The 14,025-nt window shown below is 37.8% G+C and overlaps 1 long non-coding RNA gene across 5 annotated transcripts; it reads left to right on the top strand.

Moving 5' to 3' along the window:
- Positions 1-10,301, top strand: LOC120503501. Of its 5 annotated transcripts, none has more exons than XR_005627766.1 (6): positions 1-120; positions 639-695; positions 821-1,989; positions 4,913-4,986; positions 7,242-7,342; positions 8,941-10,301. It is a non-coding gene; the product is annotated as an uncharacterized LOC120503501 (long non-coding RNA). The 5 variants fall into 5 exon arrangements; XR_005627767.1 differs by lacking the exon at positions 639-695 and adding an exon at positions 4,397-4,489 and having other exon boundaries at positions 25-120; XR_005627769.1 differs by lacking the exon at positions 639-695 and adding an exon at positions 3,930-3,967 and having other exon boundaries at positions 25-120.
- The last annotated feature ends 3,724 nt before the right edge of the window (positions 10,302-14,025 follow it).

The raw sequence follows: 14,025 nt of genomic DNA, 5'->3' as shown, positions 1-14,025 counted from the left end.
CCCCGCGCGCGGGGCCGGGAGCGCGGCGGAGGCTCCGCCCCCCCCCCGGCCTGTGGGGGCGGTGGCGGGAATGGATCCGGCGGGAATGGAGCCTGCCGGGAGCCGGCGGGGTTGGATGAGGTATTGGGAGGGAGGTCTTCGCCGTGAGGGGCTTCCAGAGAAATTGTGGATGCCCCATCCTTGGGAGCGTTCTGGTCTGGAGCTCTGAGCAGCCCGGTCCAATGGAAGGGTATCCCTGCGCCTGGCAGGGCGCTGGAACTGGGTGGTTTTTAAGGTCCCTTCCGACCCGAGCCGTTCTGTCATTCTGTGGTCCCGTTGAACGACGTCGCTCCGGTTAATTTGCTTTTCCGGGCTCGGCCTGCCTGTGCCGGGCTGCGGGGAAGGGGTCGGTGCGTTTGGGGCACGGGTTTGGATAAGGGGTCGGCTGGATTTGGGGAGGGCTGCGGGGCTGTGTCTGGCTGCGCTCCTGGGGCTGCCTCCCGGACTGGATGGGACAGATTTCTCACCAGCGTTCTCGCCTTTTAACATGAGTACTAGGTTTAAGATCCCTGCTGCCTGTCTGCTAACGGGAGCTGTTTTAAACTTAGCACAGAAATGCCAAACGTTGCTAGCCTGTATTTCATTTTTAATTTTAACAGATTTGAGCAGTCTTTTATGGCATCATTTTTCTCGTGCAGGACCCTCCCTTCTTTGAGGTAATCCTAAAATCTGCAGGCATCCCTAGGGCTGGAATCTGAATGTCGTTGCTCCCCAGCCTTTGGATAAGACACTCGAAATCATGAAGGGGATTTTAACTCTTTTGTTTATTGTCTTTTCGCAGATTCACAGACTGTTCTGAGCTAGAAGGGATCCACAAGGATCCTCAAGTCCTAAGTAAATATCCCATATGGGGATTGCACCCACCACTTTGGTGTTTCCAGCTCCACGTTCTGACCAACTGCAACTCTGGAAGATTAACAAATATAACTACAAATATTGATGTGTTCTTTCAATGAACCCACACATGACCATGAGGGCATCCCAACATCCCAGCTGTATGCTGCTCTGCTTGAGGATTTTGAAGCCCAGATTGCCTGGTCTGGTGGAAATATTTCTGGTGGAGCTCTTCCATTTCACAAACAGGATCAAAAGTAAGATCAGGAGACACCTGGCTCAAATCTGTGAAACTGATATGGCATGTTGAATTTCAGGCTGCCCTAAAATGGACCAAGGTAAAAATGAGCTTTCAAGATGAAAATAATAAAAACAGAGAAAATCTTGTAAAAAAATTACTCTCTTGTTGCCTGTGTGCCTGTGCCTTAAAATAAGAGTTCTTGCTGTTGTGACAGGAGCTCAAGCATCTCACTCCTGAGAAATGAGCACCTTGTTTGGAGAAGTAGCAGCTTCTTTTCAACTCAAGGAACCCTGCAGTGCTGACTTCTTTCTCTTCCATATTCCAAGAGAAAGGACAGATAAACCCAGTGTATGCCTCTTAGCATCTGTCACGTTTCCAGGGTTAGAACCGAGACATTTGCTGGGGAAATTAAAAGCCCCTATGGCTCAGTCAAGGTGTAAACATCATAGGAAAATCAGTTGAAAGCTGGATCTAAAGGCTCACCTCACCCTATGGAGGATGCTCATGCCTTAAGCTGGGTTCTGAGAGAAAACAGCATTTCTGAATGTGTGGAATGCAGCACTAGAGCTGAAAGATGCTGAGAAAATCCATTTAAGGAGTCATGATGTGGATCATGGCTTTAAATGTGTTTATTGTCACATGGCTGAGTAGATCTTAATGGAAAATCATTGAAAATCACACATGTGGATGAAAGAAACCTTCCAGTGCTTCATCTGTGAAAGTGCTTTTATATCACTTTATAAAGTGCCTGGAAAGTGCACAGAAACAGCCATCAGAGGAAACCTCATCTCAGTGCACAGCATCTGAAACTGAGCAGATAAGCAATCTTCATGTAGCTTCTTGGCATTATCAGGATATACGCAGTGATTTTACCAGTAAGTCGGGTTTTATTTTTTGCTCTCATCCAGTTTCCTCCTCAACTTAAACTTATTGCTGCAAATAACTTTGTTTGGTCAATGCAAAATGTATTGGAACCTTTTCAGAATACTGATTTCAGTATTATGAAAATTAACTATACAGTTCATTTTCAGTATGAACTGTAAATGCTATTACCAGAAGCTACTGTAAAACAGCTTCATGCTGGTTTGAGCAAAGAAAACATACGAACTGTAAAAATTCTAAAAATGTGTTGTAAATGTTCACATTTTGATGATGTTCATTCTGCAAAATCCTTTCTCATTTCATATTTTGGATTATGACTGTTTCTATGAGTAGTTGACCATCATATCCAACAATTTCAATATTAGTAGCTTTTTAGTGACTCTTAACGTTACTGTGAAGGTACTTCTATATAGGTGAATACCTTTTAGCTCTGCATTTGGTGACATTTCTTGTAGCTAAATATTATCTCCATTTATAAATGAAAGACCATGACTAGAATAATCTGTCCTAAATCATAAAAGTTCCAGTGTTGTAGTTCTGTTCCACTTTGCTTTAACTACAAATCTCACTTTTGTACCAATTACACTTTTTTCCTCATTGCTTAAACAATGCTTCTGTTAATAATTTCAAGTGCTTTGCCCTCCATAAAATTGTGCATTTCGTGCTTACCTTCATATCTGTAGGTAAAAATCTTGAATGACAGTGCCTACCTACAAAGGTAGTCTGGGCATTTTTCTGTTTAACCATTCAGTATTGCAGGTGGTTGCAGTGATAGATTGATTTTAGCAAGGTTACCCTGGCTGCTGCTGGGATATAAACCAAGTTCTTGCTTCATGGGTTGAGCTGCTGCTTTGGTTCTGATTGCTCAGGATGGCCAAGTGAAAGAGCAGGTGATTGTCAAATAAGGTGAGGGGTGTGTGCTGGAGTTTGTGGCAGTGGTCAGGTAAGGAAACGAAGGAAAGTGGAGTGACAGGGCATCCTGTGGCTGCAGCCAGGCATCTGTGTCGTGATGTAGGGCTTAGATCAGATTGTGAAGGGTTTTGAGGGAAAGGTTTAGATTGCATTATGTGTTATGCTGTCTAGTTTTGATGCCTTTGTTGTCTTTGGGATACATGGGCTTGTTCTGAGGTTTTTTCTGCTTGACAAGGCAGGAGATAGAATTTTTTAAAAGGTTATAGCAGAGTTTCTGGAGGAAAAGTAACAGAGAAAACAGAAATTTTTAGAACTAAAAACAAAACAAGTTTTTTATTTGCTTCACAGTAAATTACAGTGTCCCCATAATTGTGACTGTAAGGCAAGAACAAGGCTGCAGTCCAATATAACTTTTTCTCTAAGGGGGTAGGAAGGAGAGCACATGGAAGGACAATTGAAATTCACAGTACTTCAAAACAGATGACTACAGCAGTGAAAAAAACTATGAGTACTTATACAAACTGTTGGTTTTTTAAGTGAAAGGAGAACTGCTTTTTATTAACAAATTATAAATTGTCTCTTGAATGAGTATTTTCATTCCCTTTGGGTGGGAGGTGTGGGGATTAAAAATCCATCTTCCTTACAACTGTAGTGAAAAAACCTGGAACTGGGTTTCCTGAGATGCTCTTTTGACAATTTCCATTATGTGTGGGGGCGATGAATTTTGAAGATTATAACTTACTGTTCATTGTTATGTTAACATGCAGAAAGTTTACTTAATTTTAGTTTCCTAGTGAAAAATTTGATAGGTTAAATACTTCATAATTTTTTTAAGCTCTTGGTAGTGTGGAATTGTAATTTTTTAAAGATTTTTTTCTTAATATTGCTTACATTTTTGTGATAAATGTGAGCAAAGGAAACCTTTCTAAATATTTAACACCATGCTAATGTCTATACATTTTTGAGGAGCAGAAAAAACAGTAAAGAAACTAAGAAATTTCAACTTGCTAATGTTTTTCAGATGTTTCACTCTGTTAAAGGAAGCTTTATTGTAGAATTGTAAGGAGCTGTTGTCTGCTGATTCCTTGTGCTTGTGGAGCTGCTACAATGAGATTCTTCCTGCTGGCTATGGGGACAGTTTTTGAAATAGTTTTAAGTACAACTTCTTAGCACTAAGCTTGTGTTTAACTTTGTGTCAAGTTCTCACTGTAATTGCTAACATTATTCAGTTCAATATGCTTGTTGTAGCTTTTAATCCACTTGAAACCCTAACTGGTTAGTGGAAAGCAATGTATAAATTGAATCATAAATCTTAAAAAAGAGTGCAGAAGTTGCTGCAAAGTTGACTTATTTTATATTGAAAGATATATATATATATAAAATATATTTATATTTACAAGAAAGGGTTAGTGGTCTCAATTGCATTTCCCTTTAAACAGAAATCCTCTGTGCAAAACCTGCAACCTCCTAACACTATTTTTTTTCCAGACCAAATTTAGACTGTCAGCAGATATGCACAGAAGAAAATGGACACGTAAAGGGTGTTGTGTCTGCCACTAAAAATAATCCTTTGAAGCTTGGGTATTCTGAAGTCTCTGTTCCTTCAGTATTTTTCATATGCTCCATAATTCACAACAAAATAACTCCCAGCAAGTGCATATTTTTCTAATTAATTTTTGATTGTGGTTTGAAATCTTTGAGAGCTCCTTGTTGTCATGTTTTGGTTTGTTTTGGCTTTTGTTTGTTTTGACATTGTGGGTGCACTAAGGATTCTTAGAGCTGAACTAACCTTGGATTTGCTGCCACAGTCCCCATGTCAAATTATGAATATCTTAATAATTAATAATTGCTCTTTCTTGCTGTGCATCTCAGCCAAATTTGGCCTCCTATTGCCTAAATAACCACAAAACACTTTAATACTACATAGGAGTTCAATTTGAACATTTATGTTAATAACTTTAATGTAGATAAATGTCTTTCTTCTGTATTTGCTCTTGTTTTAAGCTACTGCAACAAACCACAGCTTTTAATACAACTAAGGAATGGATCAAGGTCTGGAAGCATCTGTGCAAGCACAGGTACTGTGTCTAACTGTACTGAATTTAAGATGTGCAGTTATTTATATTTTTTTTTCTCTTTCAGTGCTAAATATTTGCTTAATACAAGTGTACGTACAAGTAAATTTGCTTTAATTGATGGAAGAAAGCTTTAAAACTCATTAAGATAGATTAGAACAGTGGTTTGAAGGGCAGGGTGGAAGGATTAGGAATTTCTTAGGGTTTGCTTGAGGGCAGTCAACAAGGATCCCCATCTTTCCAAGGCAGTAGGTGGGCTGGGATGTGGCAGCTGCATTGAGCTTGCAGCTGAGCAGCTCTTACATAGGTAGAGGAGAAAAGGCAACATTCAGTGCAGGAAATCTGGATGGCAGGACATGATGAGATGCTTGGGTTTTGAGTACTTCTTAGGCTGATTTGAGTTTCTGATGGGCTCCTTTTGGCAATTGATAATTGCTTGGTTGGATAACTAGCTGTTAGTTTAAATGGAAATTCTGCCTTGTTAAGTTGGTAGCAGCAAGTCTATCTTCCTTTGTCAAGTGTTGCTTCATCTCAGTGAAGCTTTATTTCCATCTGCAAGAGGCAGAGATCCTTGCTTCATACAAGGAAGACTCTATTACCTTATCTTTTTGTTGTTTGTTGTGTTGCTAAACTGGGACTGGGGATGTTGTACTGCTGAGAATGTCAAAGCTGAAGGATGCTTCATGTCTGAAGCTTTTCTGGCTTAAACTTTATGTCCATGTGACTGAAGTAATACCAGAACTGTAACACTCTTCATGATGACCATCTAGGTTCAATATTCAGTTTATATCTATTTTTACCCAAGAGTTTAGTCTCTTCCTGATTTCTTTTTGGGCATTTAATGATGTCAAGTGTGCAAATCAACCAAAATGATTCACCCAATTTTCTAGAAAGTATATGGGGAGAACTTCCTGTCCATAATGTTTTCAAGTAGAACCTGCAAGACTGTAGATACCTTTTATTTTAAAAGCCCTAACAGTCCATGGCTTGAAGGAAATATATAAGCATTTTTCAGGAGGTGTCTTCTGTTAGAACAGTTGAAAGGCCACATTCCTGATGGAAAGATCTGTTGAGATTTGGCCTTTTAAGTGTCTCTGAAAAATGCAGTGAACAATGACAATACCTTACTGCAGGAAGCTAATTGTGACAGACTGTTTTTGGGAGGCAGGGATAGGAACTAGGAAGACTTGCCAGTTTCCTTTGGCACCTGGCTTGCAAAGGTTTTTAATTCTTTTGTAGACAACGTATAAAAAATGTTGGATACTGAACACCAGTGGGGCTGGAAAACCTGTGAGCTCTTGCCAGAGATAAAGACGAGATGAGGAGATGAACTTAAGCAGAATTTGGCATGTTAGGAAGAGTGATAATGGGTCATGGCAAAGTGGGCAAATAGTAAAATAATGGGAAGTGTCAGAAAATGAGAATAACTTGGACCAGTTTGGTTTGAAGTGGACAGAAGGATTTAATCTCAGACATGTGAACCAGCATTAAATTAACAGGGTGCACAATCACTTCTATTTACTGTTGCTGCCATTACTCAAATGACAGTTCAAGCATCAGAGGGTTTCAGGGGGTGTGTCTATATATATATGTATATATATATATAATTCCCCATTGTGAAACTTGGCATTAATGTTTTAACTTCTTAGGTATTTTGATTCCAAAAATGAAACCTAAAACTTGTTGAGTGTTGAAAAGAAAACAAAATCACATTAAAAAAAAAATAAATCAAGAGAGCTCTCAATACAGGTCAAAAAGCCAAGCACTCATCTGTGTGGGTGGGTACACTTGCAAAATCTTCAATTGCCTGATTTGCCTGTATGCAAATTTCTGTTCCCACTGATCCTTTTGAAATTCATTGTGTAGAATGGGTGGGCTTCATTAACCTTGCTTTATTCTTTAGAGAGCAGAGTAGATATACAAAAAACAATGAGATTAAGGTTACCAAGGCAACTTTGATTTTGGCAATTTAACTTTAAGTTTGGCAATACCAAATTTTTATTTCTTGTCTCAGCCACCTTAATGAGTTGAGGCATTTTTGAGTTTTTTTAATACAGCTTTATTTATGTTTTGGGAAAATTGTTGGGAATTTACCTTAATACACTAAAATAAATGACCAGAAATGCTGTCTTCTTTAGCAGTATGTACTGCTGTATGTTCTGAGTTACTAGGTTCTACATTGCTGTACCCCATGAATGTGCCATGCAGTGGCTATATAAAAGTTCATATATTTCTTCCTTATGTCCTGTGACATACAGACCCTTCAGAGTTACTGGCTTCAGCTCCCTCACATCATCCTTACATGTGTTGGTGGTGTCTTGACTGAACCACGCTGGTGTACACTGGATTGGAGCCTCAGGTAAGTATTTATGCTTGAATACAGCAAATGAGAAAAGCAATAAGATTCTTAAATATTTTTTAATCTGTACATGGTCACAAAACTGGCAATTTATCCTCCCTTTTCTCTTAGTCACTAGAGACTCCAGAATCCAGCAGAATTTGTAATCTGATGCTTGCTGTGTCATCACATTAAAAGGAGTGGGCAATTTAATAAATAAGGTTTAGTGACACTGGGTGAGGAAAAAGTCTTTAAATGTTTCTTTTTGTAAACAGCAGTCTGCTGAAATGTCTCATGATCAGGTTCTGCTTTTACAAATTATCTTCAGAGTTGGTACTACAGTTTTGAGATTGATTTATTTATATAACAATTAGCATCAGCTTTTATATGTTTGTATGCTTTTGGGAGGGTGGTGAAAGGACAATTTTTGGTATTTTGGTAGTTTGTTGCTAGTACAAAAGCAGTAATAGACAAACTAATCAGCACCTAAAAAATTGAGTCAAATTAAGTTATTCTGTGCCAAATGATACTTGCATTGTTGAAAGTATTTCACTTACTCTGAAACAAACACCGGGTATCTTTTCAATCATGTAATGGGCTTTTTCACCCTAATTTTACAAAGTATGGTATATATTTAAAAGTGTATGCAGCACTTTTTTCTTAAGGTTATATCTTAGTTTGACATTTCACTGATCTTTGTATTAGTCTTAACATAATTAGCATTTTATGTTATTTTAACAATTTTTGATATTCATAACATAACGAAAATCAATTCTTTGTAGCATGGTAGCCATATTATGTAAAAAGGTTGGTTGTTCTTCATCTGCATGTACTATGATCACTGGAGGTTTACCTGAGGAAACTTAGAAAACACAGGAATGTTAGAAATGTGCATTGCAGGATAAAGCTTTTATATGATAAATACATTGTAATCTGGTAAAACAAAGCAATTCAGGTCAAATGAGTAACCTGAAAATCATGTTTCTCCTTCCTGCATTGTCACTTTAAAAAAGAAAGCGATATTTCTTGTCGTGGCAAGTACGTGAAATGCAATACATAACATAACGCAAATCAAATCTTTGTAGCATGGTAGCCATATTATGTAAAAAGGTTGGTTGTTCTTCATCTGCATGTACTATGATCACTGGAGGTTTACCTGAGGAAACTTAGAAAACACAGGAATGTTAGAAATGTGCATTGCAGGATAAAGCTTTTATATGATAAATACATTGTAATCTGGTAAAACAAAGCAATTCAGGTCAAATGAGTAACCTGAAAATCATGTTTCTCTTTCCTGCATTGTCAGTTTTAAAAAGAAAGGGATATTTATTGTCGTGGCAAGTACGTGAAATGCAATAGTAACTTTTCAAATGCTGTCATTTTTATGATTATAATTTGTGCTTACCTAATTTTGTTTTTATCTTTCATTGTGCTGAGCAGCACTTTAGCAATTTTATAATGCAACTGTGCGTCCGGTAATGATAATCTGTATTTCCAAGAGGTGTGTGAATGGCAGTTAAACATTAAACCTATTCATTGTATTTGCAGTATATACAAAATAAAACAGACCAGTTCGTTCCTCAAAATTACTTTAACTTGCATCTAATTTTGCCCTACAGGTTAAAAAAACCCCAAGCAACACAACAAATGAACAAACAAAAACCAACTCCAATTACTTTTCTTGAGAAGCTCTACTTTATGTGTTGCACAAACATAGCACAGAATGAGGAGCAAGGTTTATGTTCTCTACAGCTTTGTCTTTCCTCACCTGAAAGTTTCATATCTCAGATTTTTAAGTCTTCCCATCACTGATGGTATTACAAAATATTGGTGTAGTGTATTTTATTTTATTTTTTTTTTAATTAGTTTACTTAAGCTTAGTAAGCTTATTTCTTAAATGGCAATCCAGAGAAGAGTTGAAGGAGCATATGGAAAATTACAGAACTGCTACCACCCTTTTGTCTTCATTTTGGGATCAGGTATTCAAAACCAGACATCAATTGAGTGGACATCACAAGCAAAACCACAAATGGAAGAGAAGGAAGAAGCCTGAAGATAATCCTGTGTGTTTCAACACAAAAGCAACTTGAAAGAAGGATTCAAGCTAATTTAAATGTAACATGTACAGTAGGTATGATCTGTATTATAGCAAAGCTTGCTATTTTGTTTCTTAATTATAGAATATTTAGTAATCTGGCACATCTCTCTATTTGCTGATTTACTTACATATTTTTGTAACAAAGTTGCTTTTTGATAGCCTGAACAAAAATAAAATTAGCTGCCTCCTTCTTGATTTGTGATAGTACCAGTCTTTGGAATAAAGTAAGCATGTGCTGATCAAAAAGTGCAGCTATGGTTTTCTGCTGTAGTTTGTTACAGGCAATAACAAAGTACAGGTGCTGAAATGGGTTCTTTCAGGAGCCAAGAGAAATGCTGTGAGACTTCTTGGAATGCTGCAAGTTAACTAGGTGAAAAAACAGCTTCCTTTGGGTCATGGCTGCATTTTTAAGAGGAATATTAACTGAAGCACCAATTTTATCAGTTAATGTAAAATTCTACTTATTTGCACTTTGTAAGAATTAATACCAAGACTTTGCCCGACCTCAAGTGCATCCTTTCTTCCAAAGAGATTTTGAGAAGGCGTTTGATGATTTCCTGTTATTCAGAAAAGATCTCTTTTTCTTTGATAAAGAAGATAATAATCTCTAGCCATCACCTGTCCATGAGTTGACATTGCAAAATATCAAAATCTGATAGCTTTTCTAATATTTAGGTAGAGAAACTTGAGTACCTCTCTTTCTCTGGGTTTCTTCTAAGTATGTACATTTGGCTGGGGATGTTTTCTCTTTTTGTTGTTGTTTACAGCCATACGTGTCTGTTACATTGTCAGAAAACATTTTTACAATAGTTTGACTAGAGAAGTCACTTTCACAGTTGTGTATCATAAATAAACTCAAATCATCAATGCTTTTTCCCCAAAGGCTTCTTTATCCCACTGTTTTCTAGGACTTAAATAATTGTCTATACTGAATCCGGCTTTCTTCATTTGAAGTTATTGCTCACATGGAAAGTAATAAATGCATGTTTTAGTAGGTCTCTGAAATTGGTATAATAAAAAGAAAGCAAAAATGGAGTTTGGGTTCTGCTAGTCAAAGGCATGATTGCTTGAAGTGGGCTGGAGCCTTTTTGTTAGTAAGTAGGGAACAGACCAATGTGCTGATGGTCTACCTTGCACACTCTGCCTTCTAGGTTTTTTTAAAATCAAGTAGTCAGTTAACAAAATGTATCACTGTTTTAAGTGGCAGAAGTATAATGTTAAGCACTTTAAATTGTTACATCATTACAACAGTTACTTGTGGAGTTACACTGGAGTATGACCACCCAAATTTTATCTGAGGTTACATTTGAAATGTGATGTCTGATGTACATGCTACAGCTCTGTTTTGAAGGAAAAATGAGCTTTTATAGACTGGGTGGCTGGAGCTCTCCCTGGAAGAGGGAGATTAAGAATTTACTTGAACTTTTTGTACGTACTTCTGACTTGAGCTTTGCTTGACTTTTGTACAGCAAAACAAACTTCATGTCAACACTGTTCATTTCCTACAGTCCCCCTGAGGTGCAAACTCATAAAATTGGCATTGGCCGTAGTCCCAGCCTGCAGCTGTCCCGTAATTCTTTCCACTAAAGGCTCTGTCCCGACAGCAGAGCGGGATCTGTTGGGAATCACAGCCAGCTCAGTGGTGTGTCCTGCGGCACAGAAGGAATGGCTGGTGGCAGAAGGGTGTGAGGATAACCCTGCTGTGCTCACTGTGACTGTGACACGGGCTGTGCCCTGCACAGAGCTCCAGAGCAAACTGCCTCATTTTCTCTGTGTTCCACAACTGCCTCTCGTTGTGCTCACATTAACAGATGCACATGGGGAGTATATTTTAGAGTCTATGGTTACTATAAAGCTTCAAGGAATTCCTTTAAACTGAGAAAGATCTGCTGTCAGGAGGTTACCAGCAAAGTGTTGAAAGAGGGACCTGGAAATCCAGCTGTGTTCCTGGGGCGCTTTGTTTGTGTTCCTCCAGGAGGGGGCAGCAGATGAACAACATCAGGGGCTCTTTCTTACTTTTCAAACGCTTTTCCAGTGTCCCTCTCCGCCTGTGAATCCCAGCAGGGGCTCCATACCTACGGGAGGGTTTGAAATTATAATTCCTACCTGTTTGCTACAAGGACAGCTGGAATGTGTGAATCGGAAGTCTTCATTCTGTTCAGTATTAAGTAGTAGAATTTGTTCAGCAAAATCTGTATCAATTTTATAGAAAGGGCAGTTCAATATTGAGAATTAAGATTTTATGACTATGGCAGTAGGTGTGTATATATTTTAAAGGATAAAATAACCATGCAACCCAACCCCATGAGCTTATTAGTTAATGTCACCTAAGTCTTACTTAACATATTTCAAATACTTATTTTCTATCAAGCTGCTTCTTACAATTCAAAATAATGTTCTCATAGCCTTTTTTCTCCCATCAGAAAATAAAACTAAGAATGTACTGAATCTAGTGGTGCTTTTCATTTGTGTGTAATTAGTGTGCTCATGTACATTCCGTGCTTGTGCATTCTGCTGACGGAGCATGGGAGTTAAAGTCCTCAATTCACAGGCAGTGCTAATGATGCTAAAGAATACAACTAAATTTTATTGCCTTATTTCAGCCACAAAGTGCAGGTTTATCATCTAAAACTTTATGGAGGTGTACCATATAACTGATTGGGAGTATAGTAGGGTCTTTTCTAAAACTGTAGGGAAAATGCTGATTATTACCTACAATTGTGAATTTCTTGAAAGTGCGTGGCTGTAATTCTGTTTAAGTTGCAGATCAAGCAGTTAACAAAAAGCCACAGAGAGACAGCAGTCAAGCCTTTTCAGCTGCTAAGTTTTATGCAGTAGTTTATATAAAGAAAGAAAAAACATAGTGGCTTCTGTGAGTATCAGCTGCTATAATCAGTGTTCAGAAGCTAACTGGGAAGAATGAAACTAATTTCTGACAGGACTGATTCACTCATAGACTTGCCTTGATTATTTTCATTAAAATTGTGTTGTAATGCATGTGGGACCTTTATGGAGCCTAAAACTTTATCAAGTGACTTGACTTTTTTCTTTTCTTTTGTGGTGGTTTTTCCTTTTCAAAGATTACAAGTGTTTAAGAGAAGAGAAGGAGATAATCACAAAGATTTATTCAGAATGGCACAACTTGCTTTTCAGAGTTGCCTTTCATCTTAAATCCCACTGTTCAAATCACAGATTTTTCCATATAGGCCCCATGGCTCTCCTGAGGTCACTGATTTAGCAGCTATTATGCATCAAACACTTCAACAACTCCCCTGAGTATTTAAGGTCCCTCATGCAAGTTCAGGGCTTTTATTTTTCTAGTGCAGGAAAGATCCACACAAATAACTGAGGATTAAATTCCCTTTTCTTCTTTCTTGTTTTGAATACTGTTGCATAAAATAACTCTATGATTCATTCTTGCTTTGTGTAGTAATTAGCAGGAAGACTTTTACCACTAGAAGTCTTGAGTATAGTATTCCATAGTATTCTAAAATACTTCATTTTCTGAGTGTCTGGACTTGAATTGCTTTCACAAAGCAATTGTGTATGTATGACATTAAAATAGCTCTGATTTCTTTATAGAGTGTTTAAAGAATGAGTAATCCTGTTTATTACATCTAATATGTGAAAGTATTATATGTTTTTGGGAAGAGTATATACTCAGTTATTAATTATTTACAGTGTGTTTTGAAAGGACATTGTTTCCTTTTGCTGGAAAGGTCAATAATCTGGATAAATGTGTAAGCACTTTTTAAACCTGCTATAGTTGGTTTTCACAGGACAAGGATTTTAAACTTCTATGCTTGCATTTCTCTCTTTGAAATTATTGTGTGTTAAAGATGTGCTTTTAGAGCATTAAAGACTTGTGCTTGAATTTGTGAACAGCCAGTGCTTCCTCTGTTGTTCCTGAGGTATACTGCTGTGGATGGATGGAATGTAGGAGAATAGAACCGGCCTGCCCTTAATAGGCCACAGCTGGATCCAGTTAGGATGGGTACTATAAAAGAGCAGGTTGGCTGGTTCAGAAGTTTGATGGAGTTTGTTTGCTGTGCTGTGAAGGAGTCAGTGCTGTGAGGAGCTGCTCATGAGAAATCACCAAGAAGGTATGGAGCTTTTGCAATAAGATGACAACGTACTGAGGATGGTGAGGGAGATAATCCAGAAAATTAAGGAGTTGGGGATAACAGATCTGTAGTCTGCATTGGCCTTTTCAAATGTTTTGCCGTTTCCCTTCCAAGGAATCTTCTCTTTGTATATTAACACATACATAATTTTCATATGGAGTCTTTTCCCCCCTTTTTAAATAAATTCTTTTTGCAGGCCTGAAAAAGGAGACCAAAAAAACTCTAGAAAGCTTTGGTAGAACATTCAAACATCAAAATAGAATAATCCAATATGGTCATGTTGCATCATGCAGTATTGGCTGCTAGGAAATTAATTCAACACAGCAAACTATGTCATTTTGGGAATAGAAATAAAAAATTGAAAGATAATAAACTGAAGTATTTCATTGTATACAGGCCTGATAGGCATCTTTGTGCTCTTTCCCATAGTGGTATGAATCTTTCCTAACTAATAGCTTTAAATACTCATGATAAAACACATT

The sequence above is a fragment of the Passer montanus genome, unplaced genomic scaffold (genome assembly GCF_014805655.1).
Source record: "Passer montanus isolate IOZ18808 unplaced genomic scaffold, ASM1480565v1 scaffold26, whole genome shotgun sequence".
In the NCBI taxonomy this organism is placed as follows: domain Eukaryota; kingdom Metazoa; phylum Chordata; class Aves; order Passeriformes; family Passeridae; genus Passer; species Passer montanus.
Note: the sequence above shows the minus strand (reverse complement) of the source record. Positions and strands in the feature narration are given on the sequence as shown.